The sequence below is a fragment of the Peromyscus leucopus genome, chromosome 1 (genome assembly GCF_004664715.2).
Source record: "Peromyscus leucopus breed LL Stock chromosome 1, UCI_PerLeu_2.1, whole genome shotgun sequence".
NCBI classification, from domain to species: domain Eukaryota; kingdom Metazoa; phylum Chordata; class Mammalia; order Rodentia; family Cricetidae; genus Peromyscus; species Peromyscus leucopus.
Genome location: NC_051063.1, coordinates 170413084 through 170434767, shown reverse-complemented (window position 1 = coordinate 170434767; position 21684 = coordinate 170413084). Strand labels below are relative to the sequence as shown.

The 21684-nt window shown below is 47.7% G+C and overlaps 1 protein-coding gene across 1 annotated transcript in view; it reads right to left on the bottom strand.

The window, feature by feature from the left end:
• Positions 1-21684, bottom strand: part of LOC114688528 (carcinoembryonic antigen-related cell adhesion molecule 1-like) — an 875221-nt gene that overhangs the window by 179759 nt on the left and 673778 nt on the right. The gene's annotated exons all lie outside the window — the stretch shown is intronic.

Here is a 21684-nt window from a genome sequence, read left to right as displayed (position 1 = left end):
CGTGGACCATGCAGAGCTGTCATCCTGACTCCAGAGGGCTTAATAAAACATTGGCCACAGATTCAGATATTCTGATTCTGATTGAACAAGTCTGGGATGGAGTTCATTTACTTTTTCTTTCCTTAAAATATTATATAAATATATATTATATATTATATAATGTTTGTGTGTATCCATCTCTCTCTCTCTATATGTGTGTGTGTATGTATGTATGTATGTATGTATATATATATAGTTCTAGTCGATCAAACATACTCATGTGTACTTACCCACACACACATACACATAACTTAAAAATCTTTTTTAAAAAATGTATTTATGTATGTGTGCCAATGAGTGACAGTGCCTTGGGAGGCCCAGAAGAGGGTATTACATCCCCTGGAACTGAAGTCACAATTACAGGCTGTTCAAAACGTGTGCTGGGAACTGAACTCTAGTCTTCTGGAAGAGCAGCAAGCACACTACTGAGCCATCTCTCCAAACGCTCGTTTTTATTTGCATTAAAAAAATTTGTTTTATGGATCTCCGGGAGTCTAATTAGCGAGAAAGAGGAGGGTTTATATGAGCAAGAATTGTTGAAACCAAGGTTAGATAAAGCACAGGGACAAATAGCCAAACGAATGGAAACACACGAACTATGAACCAATGGCTGAGGGGCTCCCAGCTGGATTGGGCCCTCTGAATGGGTGAGACAGTTTGGGAGGCATCCAGGCAGTGGGACTGGGTCCTGTGCTCATTGCATGAGTTGGCTGTTTGAAACCTGGGGCTTATGCAGGGTCGCTTGGCTTGGCCTGGGAGGAGGGGACTGGACCTGCCAGGACTGAGCCTACCAGGTTGATCTCAGTCCTCAGGGGAGGCTTTGCCCTGGAGGAGGTGAGAATGGGGGGGTGGGCTGGGGGGAAGGGGAGAGGGGTGGGTGGGGGAAAACAAGGGAATCCGTGGCTATATGTAGAACTGAATTGTATTGTAAAATAAAATAAAATAAATAAATAAATAAATAAGTTTACTGTCTTGGAACTCACTCTGTAGACTGGGCTGTCCTCAAACTCACAGAAATTCATCTGCCTCTGCCTCTGGAATGCTGGGATTAAAAACATGTGATACTACTACCCAGCCCTTTTTTTTATGATTTATTTTTATTTTATGTACATTGGTGTTCTGGCTGCATGTATATTTATGTGAGAGTGTCGGATCCCCTGGAACTGGAGTTACAGACAGCTGTGAGCTGCCATGTGGGTGCTGGAAGAGCAGCCAGTGCTCTTAACTTCTGAGCCATCTCTCCAGCCCCTTTATTTTCCAATTTTGATAGGGTTTTGTTATGCTCAGATCATAGGGACCCCAAAAGACCACCAGGGAGACAGAATCCCGCATGTAAAAGTGAAGAGCCTTTATGTCAGGATCCAGAGCTTGGTCCCTCTGTCTGTCCGATGCAGCGGTGAGAGCAGAGAGCCCTGAGCTCAGGGGGTGGGGGGCAGAGTTTTTATAATGGCAGAGGTTGGGGTGAAGGGATTTCCAGGGTCCAGGACCCTGATTGGCTGAAAATTGTCTAGGGGTATCTGTAAAACAAAAATAGGTGTGTGCTAGACTCAAGGGCATCTGGCCAGCGTATCTAATGGTTGAAATGTTTGGGATGTTGGGTACTTCCTCATCCCTGGGTGGATCCCTGGGTGGTATCAGCTTAAGGCTTTTCCTGGGTCTGGGTGTTGCCTGCCAGTAAGCCTGTCACAGAAGCTGTGTCTAGGCCCCTAAGCCTGTCATGGCTGCTGTGTGGTCAAGCTATTTGGGGGCTCCTTCACAGGTTTCACGTAGCCCAGGATGGCCTGGAACTTGCTTTGTAGTTCCTTCTGACCTTCCTGCCTCCCCTCGCCTCCTCAGTGTTGGGATTACAGTGTGGGCCACTCAGCAGGAAGCTGTGTTCAGGTGTCCCACTCAGGATCCAGCCTTGCTTCAGAAGGTCTGTGAAGCACTGTGAATGTGCACTTAGCCCACACACTAATGAGGGACTGACAGCACAAGGTCAGAGTGCTGGAAATAGTGACGGAATCTTGGGAAGAGTGTTGTTATGGGAACCACTCAGTTTCTTTATAAAGACTAATTGAAAGCCTTTCTATTTCTTGACTCTCAAGTGTCTGCTCCTCAGACCACAGCAAAGACGCAGAGCTACCACAGTGGGAGGTGGTGCTCAGGGGAGGGCGGTGGGATCCCAAGGCAAGGATGTTGCAGGAAGTGGCAAGTGTGGAGATATTTTGTTTGTGCTCTAACAAATAAAGCTTGTCTGGAGCTCAGAGGGTGGAGCTGGCCACTAGTTAACCATAGGGGTCTGGAGGTCTGTACAGACAGGAGACAGGAAGTGATAAGGCGGGACAGAGACAGGAGCTCAGCCCTTTTCGGTCTTAGGAGTCAGAGAGCTAAGAGGTGACAGTGGCTTCTTCTCTGATCTTCCAGCATTTACCCCGGGTTTTTATTAAGACCAATTAGAATTCATGTTGCAGTCAAAAGGGAGGATGCAGGACCCCCGAATAAAGATTTTTAAGATGGGGCTCTGTGTAGCTGGAGGGCTTCTCTCCAGGTTCCCCAAGCCCCGCAGTCCCACAATCCACTTTTAAAATAATCACTCAGACACTTATATCACTTATAAACTGTATGGCCGTGGCAGGCTTCTTGCTAACTGTTCTTTTATCTTAAATTAACCCATTTCTATAAATCTATACCTTGCCACGTGGCTGGTGGCTTACCAGAGTCTCTACATGCTGCTTGTCCTGGCGGTGGCTGCAGTGTCTCTCCCTCAGCCTTCCGCTTCCCAGAATTCTCCTCTCTCCTTGTCCCACCTACCTCCTGCCTGGTCATTGGCCATCAGTGTTTTATTTACATAGAGTGATATCCACAGCACTTCCCCTTTCTTCTTTTTTTAAAAAGGAAGGTTTTAACTTTAACATGGTAAAATTACATATAACAAAACAATTACCGAGCAAGAATTATAGTTACAATATTAAAGAAGATGTCCTATCTATCTTATATTTGTGAGTTTAAGGTTTTATAGCTAACTTATCTTTTATCATAACTGAGGAAATTACGACTATCTAGTCTTCAACCACATCAAAGACCTGAGAAGGAACATAATGGTACCTGAGAAATGGTAGATGGATGCAAGCAACTTTCGGGAATCTTGCAAAAGTAGACCAAGACAGCTGGCAGCCTGGACAGTCACCTAATGTTTTTCAGCATTGTTGGTGCATTCAAATTGGCTACAGGCCTAGAGTATCTGACAGACCATTTTTAGAAGCAGGAATTTTAAGAGACCATCTTACCCTGTCTTGGCAGAGTACAGTGGTCGCTTTCCTTGTGTCCCGCTTGTCCAGAAAGGACAGCATTGCATTTGTACTGTCAGCCATCAAGGCAAGGGCAGTTCTTTGCCCAGTAGGCCATTTTGTGCCAAAAAGACAAACTTCCAAATGGAAATGTCTTAGAAGCCCAACATTCTCTCGGGATCAATTGGTGCAGCCAGGAGCAATTGTGTCTCACGTCAACAGAATTCTAAGTTATTTAAATGCCATATTCTCCAGGTCTATGAAGTGTTTGAAGATTACCTATCTATCTGAAATATATCTATGTATATACCTAGAAGACTTAACTAACATGGCTACAGATATGATTATCACAGATGACTAATTATTAATCTATTTTTTAATTATCCATTACAATTTTAAATGAGTTATATAAACACAACACCTCAAACAAGAATAGAAATATATACATATATAGAGAGAGTATAACAAAATTAACTTCAAGTTTGTATCAATGAACCAAAATCTATACCAATGTAAAACATTTTAAACAAGTTATTCTTTAAAAGTAGGTTCATTAATCTACCCTTTAATCTTATCATCTCCATATCCTATATATCCATATCATATCCCCTTTTCTTTTTTAGAAAGAGATCACATTTATAATCAACCTGTTTTAAATAAAAATATTGGTTTTTCTCTGTCCCACATCAGAGGGCTCTTCTGATTTGGGACACAAGAATCACTTAACCATTTTTTTTTTTAAAGCAATATGTCTGGGTTTAGAGGGGGAGTGAGCCAATTCCACCTCTAAAGCCAGCTTGGTATATTTGGGAATTTGGGCGTAGCATCTCTTACTACTTCCTGCTGGAGGGGGCGCTGTATCTTATGGGGATGCAAAGAAAATTTTAGACCTATGGGGTAGTCCGTGAGGCTGTATTGTGTGAACCAGTTGCCTTGAAACCGATCTGGATGTTGGATCATCTGGGCCATGGTGTCATCGGAGTCCTTTCAGGGGGTCTTGGCTGGTGAAACCTGATGTATCTTAATCTGGAACAAATCCATAGCTTCTGGCTTTCTGTGGAAACAAAAGCAGAACCTCTTTTCCAAAGCAACATATCCTTAAATCCAAATTTTGAAGTCAAGTTACCTTTAAAATATACATATTGGTTTAATTCAACATCTTTTTTGATCAAATGTTTTTTTGCAGTTAAAAATCCCAAAGACAACACAATCCAGATTGTCTGTGTAATATTCATCTTTACGTGTCTTTTTACATTAATTTTTTGTCTCTTTCAAGCCTACGTATATTTTTACACACATTGTAAACGATGTTATCTGAATCAGTCTTTTTGTGAGCCTATTGCTTTAAACTGCATCCTTCTAAGCCTGAAACAACGCTGTGGCTGCTGGCTCCGCCCACTTCAGCTTCCCAACATGGCAGTGGTACATTTTTCGCCAGCTCTGGGAGTCATCAAGTCTCAGAAATAGTGGGTCTAAGCTTTTATCAAAGCAGCATGTAGCCCAGAAACCTTTTTTTAAAAAAAAATACTAGTAAAGACTAAATCTACTACACAGCATAATGTGCCTCTGGCAGACCCCTCATTCCCGCCATACTGCGGTCAAACGCACCCGCCAGGAACCTGCCAGTGTTCAAACCTGCGTTTTGCGGCGTCTAGCTGCTCATATGAGACAAGAAGCAGGAACCTGGTTTTGGCTCTGTTTAGAATTGGTTATTAAATATTCTCAGGTTTAAGGTGGAAACTCGAGCCGTTGGGCGCCATTTGTAGCTGGAGGGTTTCTCTCCAGGTTCCCCAAGCCCCGCAGTCCCACAATCCACTTATAAAATAATCACTCAGACACTTATATCACTTATAAACTGTATGGCCGTGGCAGGCTTCTTGCTAACTGTTCTTTTATCTTAAATTAACCCATTTCTATAAATCTATACCTTGCCACGTGGCTGGTGGCTTACCAGAGTCTCTACATGCTGCTTGTCCTGGCGGTGGCTGCAGTGTCTCTCCCTCAGCCTTCCGCTTCCCAGAATTCTCCTCTCTCCTTGTCCCACCTACCTCCTGCCTGGTCATTGGCCATCAGTGTTTTATTTACATAGAGTGATATCCACAGCAGCTCTGGGCAACGGGGCAGGTGGGAAAAGAGCCTTTTGGGGCAGTGGAAGAAAGGACCCTGAGGTGGAGATGCGATGAGGGAGGAGAGATAGTGGGTTCCTGAGAGAGAGGAGGCCTGTGGCAGAGGAAGCGCCGTCCCCTTTTCTAACAGGACTGACCCTAACAGGGCCAGTTATTTTTTGTTTGTTTTTTGTTTTTTTTTTTCCCCCCAGGGACCAGTGTGTTAAGGCCTCTGCCCCGTATTACCCCACCATCCTATGTTGACTCAGGTCTGGCTTCAACCAGACCCTCAGGAAGTACTTCCAGTCTGGTAGCCAAACAGGGTCCTACCCAGCCACAAGCAGGAACTGTTCTTGCTATTTTCAGTCAGACAGACCCCTGACATTACAGCCACAGTTGCTGACCATATGTCACAAGCCAATCAAAAAATGATTCCTGTACCAGTAAGAGTCTATACCCAATCACTTCAAAGTACACTGAACCACAGCTGGAATTCCCCTAGTCCTGCTTAAAAGGAGCCTTCGAGAGCTTCTCTCAGGGTCACCGCTTTGCCCCTTTGTCAGATGGTTTGACCCCAGCATGCTGGAATTTTTTATTAAATGCTCTTGTTGATTGCATGCACTACTGGTGGTCTTTTATGGGACTTCTCATGGACCCTAAGAGTAGATAGGTTCTGGATCATGGGTAGTTGGAGATGATGGGCATCTGAGAAGACTGTGGGAGACAGGGCTTGGCTCTGAGCTCTCTCCAGTGGTTTCTTTTTTTTGCCTCTTGAGTTCCCATAGCAAGCGGCACTGGGAGGCCAGGAAGATAATAGCACAAACCCGAGACCTGGTTCATAATGCCCGCTGCATGACTTCATGGAGACTTCCCCACTTTCTATGCTGTGTTGTGCCCATCTGTCTAAGCACATGTGCCTCCCTGGCACTAAACAAAGGGAGCAGCAGACTTTGTGGGTGTCCCAAAGAGGTCTTGGTCCGTGTAACCCCTCCCAGGACCATTTTGTCCTGAGCTGACCAGAGGTCATGGTGCATAGGGCTCCAAGGATAACCTTGAACTCTTGATCCTCCTGCCTCTGCCTCCCAAGTGCTAGGATTACAGGTGTGTACCACTAGAAAATGGCCAGCTTTTCTTTATTATTATTTTTTTCTTTCTTTACCTCCACCTCACTTTGCAGCCTAGGATAGTATGACCTCAAACTTTTTTGCTGTTTTTATTTTTTGAGACAGTCTGTGAAACAGTCCTGGTTGTCCTGGAACTCACTCTGTAGCCTGGGCTGGCCTCTGCCTCCCAGAGGGATTAAAGGTGTGCGCCACCACCACCCGGCGACCTTGAACTTTGGATCTTTTTGTATCCAACTCATGAATGCTGTAGGATCACAGATGTGTGGCACTACACCTGATTTGTGCAGGCTTTGGATTAAACCCAGAGCTCTGGTTGACAAGTAGTGTACCACCTGAGCCACCCTCATGTACTTGATTATTTTTAAAGCTTTATGTTATTTATCCTTGTGTGTGTGTGTGTGTGTGTGTGTGTGTGTGTGTGTTGTGTGTGTGCGCAGGCATAATGTCAGAGGACAGCTTTCTGGAGTTGGTTCTCTCCTTCCCCTGTGTGTGTTGTTAGGTTGTTAGGCTCTGGTCAAGCACACATACACATCTTTTTTTTTTTTTTTTTTTTTTTTTTTTTTGATAGGGTCTTATGTAGTTCCAGACTGCCTCAAACTCAAGTCCTCCACCTACCACCTCTGGGAAGACTGCAATTAAAGGCACACTCAGCATCAGCTGGCTGTCTTGTGTATTGGCATCTGCACACACTCACTCATAGGGCCCGCAGCATCCTTGCCACCTAGATTCCTGCACTGGGAAGCTGAAGGCCTGGTGACCCCCTTCAACTGGCACTGGTGAGCAAGCTGCTTAACTCCAGGGAAGAAGTTTCGCTGCCCAATCAGAATGGCTAAAATTAAAATGATTGCCACTGCCACCTAGTGGCAGGAACGTGGAATCATTGGGGTTTTTTCCTACCCTGTGGGATGCAAAATGCCCAATCCATGTTTTGGAGATAGCTTCTGGAAGTTTCCATTACAGCTAAACGGCCTAAGAAGTAGATGTTTTGGGACATGCCTGTTAACTTAACATTTGGGAAGCCAAGGTACAAGGATCACTGTAAATATGAGGTCAGTCTGATCTACATAGCAAGACTCTATTAAAATAATAAAAATTAAATCCCTAAAAAACCATGCATGCCTTTAATCCCAGCACTTGGGAGGCAGAGGTAGGTGGATCTCTGTGAGTTTGAGGCCAGCCTGGTCTACAGAGTGAGTTCCAGGACAGCCAGTATTACACAGAGAAACCTTGTCTTGAAAAAATAAGTAACAACAAAAAACCCAAAAGCAAAAAAGAGGCCAGTCTGAGCTATATATCAGCACCTTGCCTCAAATAAATAAAATAAATAATAAATAATAAAAGACGGCTGGCTATTTCTTCCTATTCCCAGCAGCCCCAACATGACACGATTCAAATGTGGACCAACAGGGACCTAAATAAGAAATATGTATTAGAGTCATACCATGAACAGAGCGGTGATGATGCGCTTGACATGATGGAGATGCTCATAGATGTATCAAAATCATAAGCATGGAAAGATATGATGTAAGATTTCATTTGTATGAAGTTCAAGAACAAACACACCTGCCTGGAATCCCTCAGTGAGGGGCTGGGGGTGTGGCTCAGTGGTAGAGCCCCTGCCTAGAATCTCCCAGTGAGGGGCTGGGGTGTGGCTCAGTGGTAGAGTCCCTGCCTAGAATCCCCCAGTGAGGGGCTGGGGTGTGGCTCAGTGGTAGAGCCCCTGCCTAGAATCCCCCAGTGAGGGGCTGGGGGTGTGGCTCAGTGGTAGAGTTCCTGCTTTATATGTGCAAGGACCTGCTTCAGTATGGCAAAAAAAGAAAGAGAAAACAGACAAGTTAGCATGACATTGTCATTGGAGAGGAGCCAGCGGGTATAGGCAGGGGGAAGTTTCTTAGGTGGATAGAAAAGTTCTGTACCTTTGCCTGGGTGGCGATTACACAGATACTTTATTTTGGTGTTGAATTATAGATTGTATTTATTTATTCACATTAGAGATGAAACCCTGAATTTTTCACAAGTTAGGCAAGGGCGTGTGCATGTATGGTACTAGTGTCTGTTTTTGTGTGTGCACATATATGTGTGAGTATATGTGCATGTGTGTTCACGTTGTGTGTGGTGGCCATAAGTTGATGTTGGGTGCATGTGCATCATTCATTTATTTATTTGTTTATTTATTCCTGAGACAGGGTTTCTCTGTGTAGCCCTTGCTGCTCTGGAACTCATTCTGTAGACCAGGCTGGCCTCGAACTCACAGAGATCCCCCTGCATCTGCCTCCTGAGTGCTGGGATTAAAGGTGTGCATCACCGTGCCTGGCTGCATCTTGTTGGGTTTTTTTTTTTTTTTAAAGATTTATTTATTTATTATATATACAGTGTTCTGCCTGCGTGTGTCCTTGCAAGCCAGAAGAGGGCACCAGTGAGCAGCAACCGTCACCCATCTCTGCCTATCCAGTGCTTGGACTGCAGATGCACACCACCACACACACTTTTTAAAAGTTTTTTTTTTTTCAATTCTAATTAAAAATTTTTTGAGATACAATCTCACTATGTAGCCTTAGCTAGCCTAACACCTGCTGTGTCTATAAGGCTGAATTCAATCAAACTCACAGAGGTTCATCTGCTTCTGCTAAAATGCCTGGTTTAATTTCAATTTTATTTTATATGTATGTATATCTTGTTTGCATGCATGTCTGTGCACCACTTGCATGCCTGGGGCCAGTGGAGGCCACAAGAGGGCATCAGATCCCCTAGAACTAACTGGAGTTGCAGATACTTTGTGAGCCACTATATGGGTGCTGAGACTCGAACCCAGGTCCTGTGCAAGAGCAGCAAGTGTTCTGAAGCACTGGTCTCTCCAGCCCCAAAGTTTCTTGTTGTTTTTGTGCACTCGAGGGTGTGAATGTGTGAAAGCTGACCTCAGTGAAAGAGGAAATGAGCATGATAACTTAGAGCTTGATGGCCTCTGTCCAAAGCCTTTGTCCACTTCTCCGTAGCTCTGTGCCCATCAGCAAGTCACTTCCCCCCCTGTGCCTCACACTGATGAGTATTCTTTGTTTTCTCGAGACAGGGTTTCTCTGTGTAGCCCTGGCCATCCTGGAACTCATTCTGTAGACCAGGCTGGCCTCAAACTCACAGAGATCCGCCTGCTTCTGCTTCCTGAGTGCCGGGATTAAAGGTGTGCGCCACCACCGCCTGGCTTCACACTGATGAATACTAGGACACTGTTTAGGAGGGCATCAGCACTTATCACTACCATCAGGCCCTGACCTCCCTTTCGGAAGGAGAAGACCCTTTCTACCTACCATTCAAGTCCCATGCTCCTCCACTCCGTCCATAAGCCCATTGGGTTGAAAATTCTAACTCCCTAGAATCCAAAAGCAGGATTCTGCACCACCCAAGATTTTGTGGCACCCCTTACCAGCTAAACTCATGAGGTGGCTCGTGTGAGTCACCCAACACTGGGCACCGGCAGAGGGCGCCCCATCTGTCCCTGGCTCTGCTAGCAGGCACAACACGCACACAGCTTCTCTCTCCCCACTGATATATTTGATCATTGTTCAGAATTAGAACCGGAAATGGCATCAGCCAGAGGACGAGGGGAGTAAAAAAGAGCCCAAGGAGGGGAGGAGGGACAGGGTCACCAGGGAGAGAGGGGGAGGCACAGAAAAGGGAGGGGAAGAAAGGCAGGGCTGTGGGGGAGAGAAGCCAGCCAGAGGAGAGGAGAGGGAAAAGTGGGAGGTAACCAAGGTGCGGAGGCGAGCTGGCCACAGGAGAGAGGGGCCATGGGAGAGAAGGCCCCTCCCCCCAGAGTACAAAATGGGGGGGTCGGAGAGGGCTGTCCTGGGCTGGGGGCAGGGAAGACGCGGGCGACGATGTGGTGGGTTGAGTCAATAGTAGGTCTCTTTCTCCACCCAACCTGGAATGACAGAAGGGAGAGACAACGTGAGAAAGGAAGACAGACAGAGAGTCATACAAGTGAGGGCAGGGGCTTAGGAAGAAACAGGGCACGGGAAACAAGGCGCGGTGCCAGGCCTGCCATCCCAGCCCTGAAGAACTCAAGCAAGGAGGGACGCGAGTTCAAGGGCCGCCTGAGCTACACAGACCCTGTCTCAAGCACACAGTCTCACTTGGAAAGAGAGGGGGGGCAAGATGGGAGGGGGAGAGGAAGGGAGAGGGACACATCCCGAGAGCCACTGGTGAAAGAGCCTCCCTCTGCTTCTCCTCCCAACCTTCTGTGCCCCGGCTTGGCCCCGCAGCCCTCACCCCCGGGTTCCTGCGCAGGATGAGTTTGCGAATCTCATCGTAGACAAAGATGAAGAAACTGTAGGGGAAGGCACAGAACACCAGCTAGCCTGCAGAGAGGAAAAGAGGAGAGGGACGTGAGGGTGTCCCCAGATGTGGAGGGACCAGATGGCCAGTCTTCCAGGCCTGGATCCTGCATAGGCCTGGGATCTGCAGAGTGTCCCTCTGAGAGGTGGGAAGGCTTGGTGGCATCAGAACAGGGTTGGCAACGGGGGAATCGAACAGGGACATCCAGAGAAACACCAGGGCCAGTGGGTTAAAAATCGGAGGCTGAGGCCCAGGCTGTAGAAGGCGTGGGAGTGTGCAGTTCCTGGCGGCCTGGGCACTCACTTGAGAGGGTACATGCGAAGGGCCACGTCCATGCCTGGGCAGTAGGACAGGAAGGCAGCAAGGGCCGTCTCCTCGAACAAGCCGAAGATCAAGATCTTATTCCTGGAGGCACAGGAGAGACAGGGCTAGACCTGGAGCACACACCCACGCCAGGCCCCCCCACCCCACAGACACCCAGACATGAGTGGAGGAGCAAACGGAGCAAGACTCTGAGTCACCAGCCCGCCATGATGCGCACACAGGGGGAAAAGCGAAGGCCGTGGGGCAGGGGACGGGGACCCAGGCAGAGAAAACAAATGAGAGAGCCAGCCGGAGACTGAGAGCCACAGAGACAATGAGAGATGTAAGGGCTGGTGGCAGAGGAAGCAGCCAGGCGTGGTGGCACAGGCATGTGACCCCAGCACTTGGGAGACTGAGGCAGCAGGATTGCCGTGAGTTCGAGTCTAGCTTGGGCTAAATTCCAAGGCACTGTCTCAAGCAGGGGGAAAAAATGAAAGGGGAAGGAGGGAGACGGGGAGAAGGAAGGAAGAGAAAGAGAGAAGCAGGCACAGCTTTATAGGAGCAATGGTTATACATGGAAGCGAGATCTGGAGGCCCAGAGCACGCCACCTCCACCCACAAGGGAGAGAGACCAGCTTCGAATCTAAAACACATGCCCCTCAAGAGCAAAGCAACCCCGAGGCAGAACAACCAAAGCTCAGGCGGAGTGGGGGAGACACAGGCAGACCGGGGTGGGGTGCAACCGCAGGCCCTCACTTCATGCCCTGCTGGAAACGCGGAGTTCCTCCTGGTCTTGCAGATGATCAGGTCAGCCCACTGGACCACCACGATACTCACGAAGAAGGCCGTGTGGCAGGTGAACTCTACCACCTTCTCTGTTCGTATGTCTGCGGAAGCGAGATGTACAGGGTGGGGTGGGGTGGGGTGGTATCCTGTGACCCATCCCAGAGTCCTTCACTGCCCTGCCCCCCTGCATGGGGGCTTCCAGGACTTCAAATGGGCCTTCCTTCTTGAGCTTCTTGGGCTCCTCTTGGGAGCAAAGGAAGACGCAGGTGTTTTCAGAACGAAGAATCAGGGGGCCTTAATGTGTTTGCTAGGAAGGAAACAGCACCTGTGGGTGTCCATTAGGGACAAACAGGAGCCAGGCTTTGACAGGATGGATGGAGACATGAGGAAAACCCACGCTCGGCTTTGTAGAGAGTTCAGGGAGAGTGGTTGGATGTGGCCCTCAGGACAGAGAGGCCAGCATGGGACTTGAACTAGCTGTTGTTCTGGTCCCAGGCACATGCGCGGCCCACTCACCACCTGCTGCCCATAACTGTCTTCCAGGTCGTTGACGGTGCGGTCATCCCAGTTCAGCCGGATGCCCACCAGGTTACCAGGCAAGAAGCCATTTTCTGCCAGGATGACAAAGTAGGAGAAGAAGCCACCGAGGGCCTGGATCATCCCTGGGGAGAAGGGAGCCGAGGGGAGCGTGAGGAGAGAGCCGGCAGCATGCTCGGCACTCTCCAGTGATTTTGAGACCATTGCAGTCGTCTACGCAGTCTTCTTGCCTAAGCCATGGCATCTCCAGGCCCTGATGGTGGTGGCGTCCGAGATGGTCACTTGGTCAGGGACTTGGGGAGGGAGCTATCCAGATGGATGACCCATTGCTACCGGACTCAGGCTGCCCAAATATTCTAAATATCCTGGAGGAGCCAGGCTTGTTACCACAGGTCTGTGACCCCAGCTTTTCGGGAAACTAAAACATGAATTCAGAGCCTGGCTGGGTTACAGGATGAATTCAAGGCCAGCCTGGCCAACTTAGTGAGACCTCGCCTCAAAATAAAAAGTAAGAGGGCTGGGGACGTAACTGCGGCAGAGTGCTTGCCTAGAATCTGCCAGCGAGTGAAGGGCTAGTGGTGTGGTTCTGTGGTAAATTACTTGCTTAGCATGCAAGAAGCCCTAGGTTTAATACTAATAAAAAACCAGGCTGTGGTGTGTGCCCCTAAACCCAGACCTTGAAAGACAGAAGCAGGTGGATCTCTGTGAGTTCAAGGTCAGTTTGGTCTACATAATGAGAACCTTGCATCAAAAATAAACAACCACACTGGGTTGCGGTGGCAGTGCATGCCTTTAATCCCAGCACTAGGGAGGCAAAGCCAGGTGGATCTCTGTGAGTTCGAGGCCAGCCTGGTCTACAGAGCAAGATCCAGGACAGGCACCAAAACTACACAGAGAAACCCTATCTCGAAAAAAAACAAAACAAAACAGCAACAACAAAAATTAAATAAGTAAATAAACATAAACAACAATAATGATGATGCTAATGTCTGGATACGCCTGGGATCCCATGAGCACTCAGGATGGAGAGACAAAGGATCTGTCCCTGTTCCAGACAGGCAGGGCTACAGTGAGACCCTGCCTCAAACAAAACAGAAAACATGACAGGGAAAAGGGCTGGGGGTGCGGCACACATGGCCGAGTGCCTGCTGCCTAGCATGCAATGAAGCTCTGAGTTTAATCCACAGCCATTAATAAACTAGGTGTGGTAGCACATGCCTGTAATCCCAGTGCTTGCGAGGTGGAGGCAGGAGGATCAGAAGTTCAGGGCTATCTTGCCTACATAGTGAGTTGGAAGCTAGCCTGGGTTGCTTGAGATACTTAAAAAACAAACAAACAACAAAACACACACACACACACACACACACACACACACACACACTCACACATAAAACCACTAAGAGGAATCCAAACATGGGTTGCTTTAGCCCATGGACTTTGTTTTCCTGGACACACCCTCTAGGGCTCCGCGGTGTGGCCCCCAGAAGTAGAGCTCTAGCCTCACACTTTGAGCCCTCAGACCGGGACACTCCTACTCTGCTGGGCTAGCACACGGTTCTGAGACCCAGCAGTCCTCACAATCTGCCCGTAGGCCATGCTGATGAGTCTTTCATTGACCAGTTTGTCTGTGCGTGGGTTCCTGGGCTGTCTCTTCATGATGTCACTCGGCAGCTCGTAGGCCAAGGAGATGGCAGGGACCTGAATGGAAGAGAGACCAGGCTGTGTGAGTGGAGAGAGAGCAAGAGAGCGCATGCTTGGGAGGGTGGCCCCACCCCTGTTCTAGGTGGTAGCCCAACTTACCATGTCGGTGCCCAGGTCAATACAGAGGATGGTGATGGTGCCAAGGGGCAGTGGGATGTTGGCCATGATGAAGAGCAGGAAGGGTGTGATCTCTGGGATGTTGCTGGTCAAAGTGTAGGCAATGGATTTCTTCAGGTTGTCAAAGATCAGGCGGCCTGTAGAGAGGAGGAGCAGGCTTAGAACTTGGAGTCCACTGGAGCCCCATGTCATTGCTTTTTTTTTTTTTCTTTTTGTGAGGTACTGGATTGAACCTAGGCCAGACAAGATTACCACTGAGCACACCCTGGCCCCTCACTGGGGATTCTAGGCAGGGGCTCTACCACTGAGCCACACCCCCAGCCCCTCTGGGGGATTCTAGCAAGGGCTCTACCCCTTGCATCCTATCTACCTCACCCTCATCCACTCACATTTGCATAGACCCTCTGATCATGAACCACTTGGAAAGCCTGTTTGGAGCTTCCATCAAGGTTAAAACATCCTTTACCCTCCTGAACCCACTAACTATATTTCCAGGTTTATATCCAAGAGAAATGATTGGTTATGTCCACCAGAAACCAAGTTCACAAATGTTTACCATAGCAATATTCATAAAGCCTCAAATCAGAGCCGAGCTGAAAATGCACGGCAGGTGAGTAGTGGCTACATTATGCAGCATCACAGGAAAGGAAAGGGGGAGCCGCGAACTCATGAGCCCACAGGCGAATCCGAGGTATTAAACTGAGTGATAAAGGTCTGGCACAGGAGTGGGGCTGTAGCAGCTGGTAGAGTGCTTGCCTAGTAGTCATGAGGCCCTGGGTTCAAACCCTTGCACCACATTAAAAAAAAAAAAATAAAACAAAACAAAAAAACTGGGTGTGGATGCTGGGCCTGCGGTCACAGGCCTTTAATCCCAGGGCCACATAATGAGACCTGCCTCAAAGTAAAAAAAAAAAAAAAAAAAAAAAAAAAAAAAAAATCAAAAACTCAAGGAAAATAATATTCAGATGCAAAAGTTGTCATATTTCATGATCCTATTTAGATGACAAGAAGTCAGGACAGTGAACACCGAGCTGTGAGGGTGTCAGGCAGGAAGGGATTTTAGTGAGAGCCGGGTGTCTGTCTGTCTGCTTCTTGTTTGCAGTGTTATGAATCAACCCAGGACCTTACATATGCTAGACAAGCCCTCTACATGTTATTCCTATTGACTAGACTCTGGAGAGGGTTCAAGTGTCCATATATGCAAATCTATCAAGTTAGCTCGTGATGCGTCTGCTGCGTCTCAAAAATGCAGCCAGTACAGTGCACACCAAGTCAAACCTAAGGATGAACACACGGCCAGCCCCACCCATTGTCTTCCACAGGTGTGGAGCCATAGGGAAGTCATTAAAACAGCTTGATATGCTTGTGGGACTCTCAGCAGTGGGACCAGGGCCTGTCCCCAACGCCTCGCTTGGCTCTTGGGACCCTGTTCCTCACACTAGGTTGCCTTGCCAGCCTTAATACAAGGGAAGGAGCTTAGTCCTATGGAAACTTGATGTGCCATGCTTTGTGATATCCATGGGAGGCCTGCCTGGCTGAACAGAAACAGAGGAGTGGGAGGGGGAGGCAGATGGGAGAAAAATGGGAGGAGAGGAGGAAGGGAAACTTTGGTCAGGATGTAAAAGAAATAAATTAATTTAATTAATTAAAAAAAAGAAGAAGCTGAGTGGTGGTGGCGCAAACCTTTGATCCAGCACTCAGGAGGCAGAGACAGACGGATCTCTATGAGTTCAAGGCCAGCCTGGTCTACAGAGCTAGTTCCAGGACAGGCTCCAAAGCTACCCAGAGAAACCCTGTCTCAAAAGAACTCCAAATAATAATAATAATAATAAAGATTTTAAAAATTCCAATTTTATTTATATTTTTATAACCCATTTTAAAAATGTCAGGTGTGGTAGTGTACACTTGTAAATTCAACACTTGGAAGTAGAGGCAGGAGGATCAGGAGTTCAAGGTTATCCTCGGCTACATAGGAAGGTCAAGTCAGCCTGGGCTACATGAGATACTGTCAAAAAAAAAAAAAAAGGCAATAGACTAAAATAGGCATTTCTCCAAAGAGGATACACAAATAGGCCAGGCACAGTGGCACATGCCTGTAATTCTAATAGGAGGTAAAGGGAGGGAGGGTCACAGCAACTCTGAGACCAGCCTGGTTTAGCTAGCAAGTTCTAGGCCAGCCAGGACTAACTTTACAGCCAGATTGTTTCAACAGTAAAAATCAAGGCTGGGTGTGGAGGCACACGCCTCTATCCTGGCACTTGGGAGGCAGAGGCAGCTGGATCTCCAGGAGTCCCAGGCTAGTCAGAGCTACAGAGCTCTGTCTCAAAAAGGCAGAAAAAAGAATTCTTAAAAACAAAGACTACACGCCATGTTCGATAGCGCAGCAGCATTGATAGCCGCTGGAATACGATCAAATTAAATTGCAGGGGAGACATCACACTACCCCAGACAGGGTGGTTACGATCAAAAGGAAAAGAGCTGGAGAGGAGGCAGGGAAGGAAGGGGAACTGTGGACCCGCAGGTCAGGGCCACATTAAGGGCAGCATTGGTGGCACAGACATGATCCTAGCTGCCTTCCACAGTGTAAATTAGCACAGCCACCACGGAACACGGTATGGTGGATTCCTTTAAAAATGAAAAGCAGGGGCTGGAGAGGTGGCTCAGTGGTCAAGAGTATGGGCTACTCTTCAGAGGACACAGGTTCTGTGCTCAGCACCCACATACTAGCTCACAAGTGTCTATAACTCCAGTTCCAGGGGATCTAGCGTCTTCTGGCCTCTGTGGGCGCGGCACACACGTGGTGCAACAGACATACATGCAGGCAAAACATCATACACACTAAATAAAATAACAACAAAAAGACTTAAGAAGAATGAAATAGATGGTATTGAAAACCTTTGTGCTGGGCATAGAGGCCCAAGTACCACATGCTCTCTCCCACAGATGGAACTAAAAGAGTTAGTCGTATTCGGGTGTGGCGTTACACACCTGTAATCTCAGGGGGATTGCTACCAGTTCAAGGCTAATCTTGACTCAAAATCCCTCCTCCTAAAAAGGGGTGGGGGGAGGTGCTGAAGAGCTGGCTCCTGGTTATGAGTGGACAATGCTCTGCAGGGGACCCATGCTTTGTTCCCAGCATCCTTGTCCGATGGCTCACAACGGCCTCTAACTCCAGCTCTAGGGATCCAGCACTCTCCCCGGGCCTCATCAGGCACCTGTACTCATGTGCACATACAGGCAACACGCCGTGTTAAAAACAGAGAGCTGGTCTCACAGTTGAGAGTAAGATGGCGGTTATGAGAGTCTGGAAAGGGGGCCGGGGAGATCGCTAAAGTTATGCGGAGTGCTAAGCTACCGTACGAGTAAAGGGCTGTGTCGTAGCTCAGTAGGCACGGCGTGTGCGCTTCGTATGCACAAGGACCGAGCTGCATCCTCAAACACATGAAAAAGAAACAGTCCGCAGATGTAGGACACTGGCGTGCTGCTGTGTACCAGGTCGACAGTCGATTATGCACACGCCAAATTCTCAAATTGTAGGAGAAGAGCACTGGATATTTTCTCCAGAAGAAATGCTAGCTGAAGCCACGCTTAACCCAATTTAACCAGTAAGCAACACATATGTGTATCAAAATATCACATGGCAAACCCAATTAGGAGCTACAATTTTGGGGGTTTTGTTGTTTGTTTGTTTGTTTGATTTTTAAAACATTTTGTGTAGTTCAGACTGGTCTTGAACACTGAGGTCCCTCCAAAGTGCTGGAACTACAGGCATATTCCCCCAAGAGTAGTTGGTGTTTGTTTGTTTGTTTTCTTTTTGGTTTGTTTGTTTGTTTTTGAGACAGGGTCTCACTGTGTAGTTCTGGATGTCTGGAACTCACTATGTAGACCAGACTGGCCTCAAACTCACAGAGATCCGCCTATTTCTGCTTCCCGAGTGTTAGAATCAAAGGCATTCTTTACTATGCCCCAGTTAGCTGTTTGTTTTTTTTTTTTTTTTTTTTTTTTTTTTTTTGTTTTTTTTTCGAGACAGGGTTTCTCTGTTAGCTTTGCGCCTTTCCTGGAGCTCACTTGGTAGCCCAGGCTGGCCTCGAAATCACAGAGATCCGCCTGGCTCTGCCTCCCGAGTGCTGGGATTAAAGGCGTGCGCCACCAAACGCCCGGCTAGCTGTTTTGTTTTTAAATTATGAGTGTGGGTGGAAGTGCAAGTGAGTGTAGTGCCCTTAGAGGCCAGAAAGGGCGCCAGAGCCCTGGAGCTAAGACATTAGTGAAGTGCCAGGCAAATATGCTAGGAACCAAACTTGGGTTCTCTACAACGGCAGTACATACTCTTAACTGTTGAACCATTTTTCCCAGCAACCCTCTTTTTTTTTTTTTTTTTTTTTTTTTTTTTGCTGGGCCTGAACTAAATCTTTTTGCCTTAGTCTCCCAAGGCATATACACCAGCACATCTGGCAAGTATGTGCACCTCTTAGGTTTTTATGTATCTGTTAAAACAAATCCAGCCAGTTGCGTTGGCTCACACCTGTAATCCCAGCACTCACAAGGCTGAAGCAAGAGGACTTTTGTGAGCTCAAGACCAGTCTGGGCTACATAGTGAATTGTAGGCCAGCTTGGGCTACAAATTGAGACCCCATCAAAACAAAACAAAAACAAAGCAAAAGTCCTCATTGTATCAAAGGCCTCTGACCTCCTAGTGTGCTCATGTAGCAATCATATTCCTTTAATGAAGCTATTTGTTTCTCATTCTGAAATGTCCCTAGGTAAAGAATGACTCAAGGATACTTCAACATACATCAGCATGTGGTAGTGTGTAGAGAAGAAACAGATCACTTGCAGCTCAGTGACAATGGCAGGGGATGTCACATGCCACTCACTATACTTCTGGTATCTGTAATTTCCCCTTGCGGAAATTAAAGTCCCCATCCCACCCCACCCAGCCTCTTGCCCTTCAGAAGGGCAAGGCTGACAACACACTCCCCCACCCCCTGCCCCGCCCCCAAACCCTCAGGTCTCTTTGTAACTTACTTGGAGACAGAGTTTCACTAAGTTGCACCTGGTTGTGAACCTCCTCAGCCTCCAGCATAGCCGCACACTAAACTGGAGTTCCATGGGCTTCTTAGCATTGCCCACAACTTGTTATTTTATATGTGTTTGTTAATTGTTTTTAGAAAACTTGTTTCCCTGCCTGTAGAGCGTTGTCCCGCCCAGGCAGAGATGTTGGGGACAAGAGAAGTATCTGTGCTTTTTTTCTGGATATCGGGGACAAGGGCTAATGGCATCTAGCTTGTCACTGTGGCTCAGCTTTTTTTGACTATACTTTGGTTTTCTGTTTTGGAGACAGGGTCTTATAGTATAGTTACTTACTACTGTATGTTCTGGCTAGTCTGCAACTTAATTTGTTTGTAGATCAGGCTGGCGCCTCAAACTCACAGAGATCCACCTGTCTCTGCCTCCCAAGTGCTGAGACTAAAGGTGTGCACCACCATGGCCAGCTTATCCTTAACATTATTTTTCCTTTTTCTTTTGGTGCAATGGATGAAACTCAAAGAACTACATCCTTGGCTCATTATAGTACACTGACCGACACCTCCCCTCAGCCGTGTGTGTGTGTGTGTGTGGTGGTGGTGTGGTGGTGTGTGTGTCGGTCGCCGTGAACCTTGTGGGTTTAGGCGCAGCGTTGTGCTTAGGTGCGATTCAGTCTAGAACATGGACTCACTCACGGCCTCCGATATGAGCTAGGGCTTGGGCCTAGGAATCTCACAAAGCAATTCTCCTGCTCAGTCCTTCCTGTAGGCATCAGTGTTTAATGGCTGTAGCCACCACACCCACACAGTAGTGACCATTTCATGATGGGGGAGAGACTCTGGGAGAAAATGAATACACAGCATGAATCAGTTATAGTTTAGAGGAGCTTCTTTGTGGTGAGAGTAGTTGGAACAGGCTGTATCTGAAGCGACCCGTTCGGGGTGGGTATATACGCGCGCTGTCGCTCCGAGGTATTTTGAGTACGAGTGTTGTCATGTGGATTTAGTTGCAGAGTTTTGTTTGTGAAGATTAAAATGTTGATATGCATCGCAGATTGATTTTGTTGCAGAGTCGGTGTGAAGTAGCGGTCCATTATTGGTGCTCGTCCGCGATGCATGCAGTGTGAGTGTGGATTGGGCGGTGGCAGGATGTATAACCCATGACGACGTGGCCACACGGTGGTGGTTAGTGTTTTATGTTAACAGGGGGCAGTTTGAGCGTAGATAGGTCAGTATATTATATAAATATGCTGGCAGTGTTGGGGTTGCGATGAGCTGGATGTATTCAGATGATCAGAATAAAGTTCAGCCTTGTCGTATCTCGGTGAGAAGTTTATACAAAATCGAGCTTCAGCGGGCGCATGCTATAAGGTGTCGTCAGGTGACGTCTGTGGTAGTGTATCTAGGATCCCGTCCTCCAAGGAATGGGGCCTGTCGTGAGTTGTAGGCTAGTGGTGACGTGGTGATCGCATGACGGTCGGCTCAATGTTCGTCGGTTGCTGGTGCTGGGGGTATGTGTTGCGGGGATACTCTCCTGCTGACAGGTCCAACCCGAGCCACAACTCCTGGTGCCTTACCTGTGCCACCTTTGGGCAGGGAGACTGACATTTATCGGTTGCTTTTTTACTTTAGATTATTAGGTCCGTATTGTGTGTCAGGCCGCCCGGGCCCCTCAGGTAGAGTCCGCACGCATGCTTCAATGTGAACGTGCGTCATTGGGTGAAGCGGGACAACGTGAAAGCGTTCAATATAGGTAGATAATCATAACCTGCACGGAGGTTTAGCAGGGTCCATGTAGTTGGTGTCGGGGTAGTGGGTTCGACTGGTGAGGTCATGGAGGGACTAAGACTAGTGTATCTGGTAACATATGAATGTGTAAAGTGGGTTCATCCGTGGATAATAAGTCGGACGTCCAGCAAGAGGTCTACATGCAGGCGAACTACGATAATGATTTAGACGTAATTAAAGCCATTATCTGGGTGCGGAAGGTGATAGAGAGATCCCTCAAGCTCTATAATACGATCAGGTGCGAATCGGGGCGTGAGGTAGAACGATTCTATGGACCTGTGGATAGTCACACGCTCCTGGATGTATCTCACATTAGTCGCGAAAGGAATGTCGCCAATCCACGTCGCATGTGTTAGCCAGTGTGTGGACAAGGTGGGTGGTGGGGGTCGATAGTGAGTTTTACAGTTACTTGTGGCAATTGGCTTAGTCCGTTCAGGACCTATCGTCATAGATGGCTGGTGCTAGTTGATGCAGGACATGCCGGAAGCGTAGCCATCCTGCCTTTGTGTCGAGTGTTCGGTCAGTTGCTTGGTAGTGGACGGGCGTTGGAGCTATATACTCG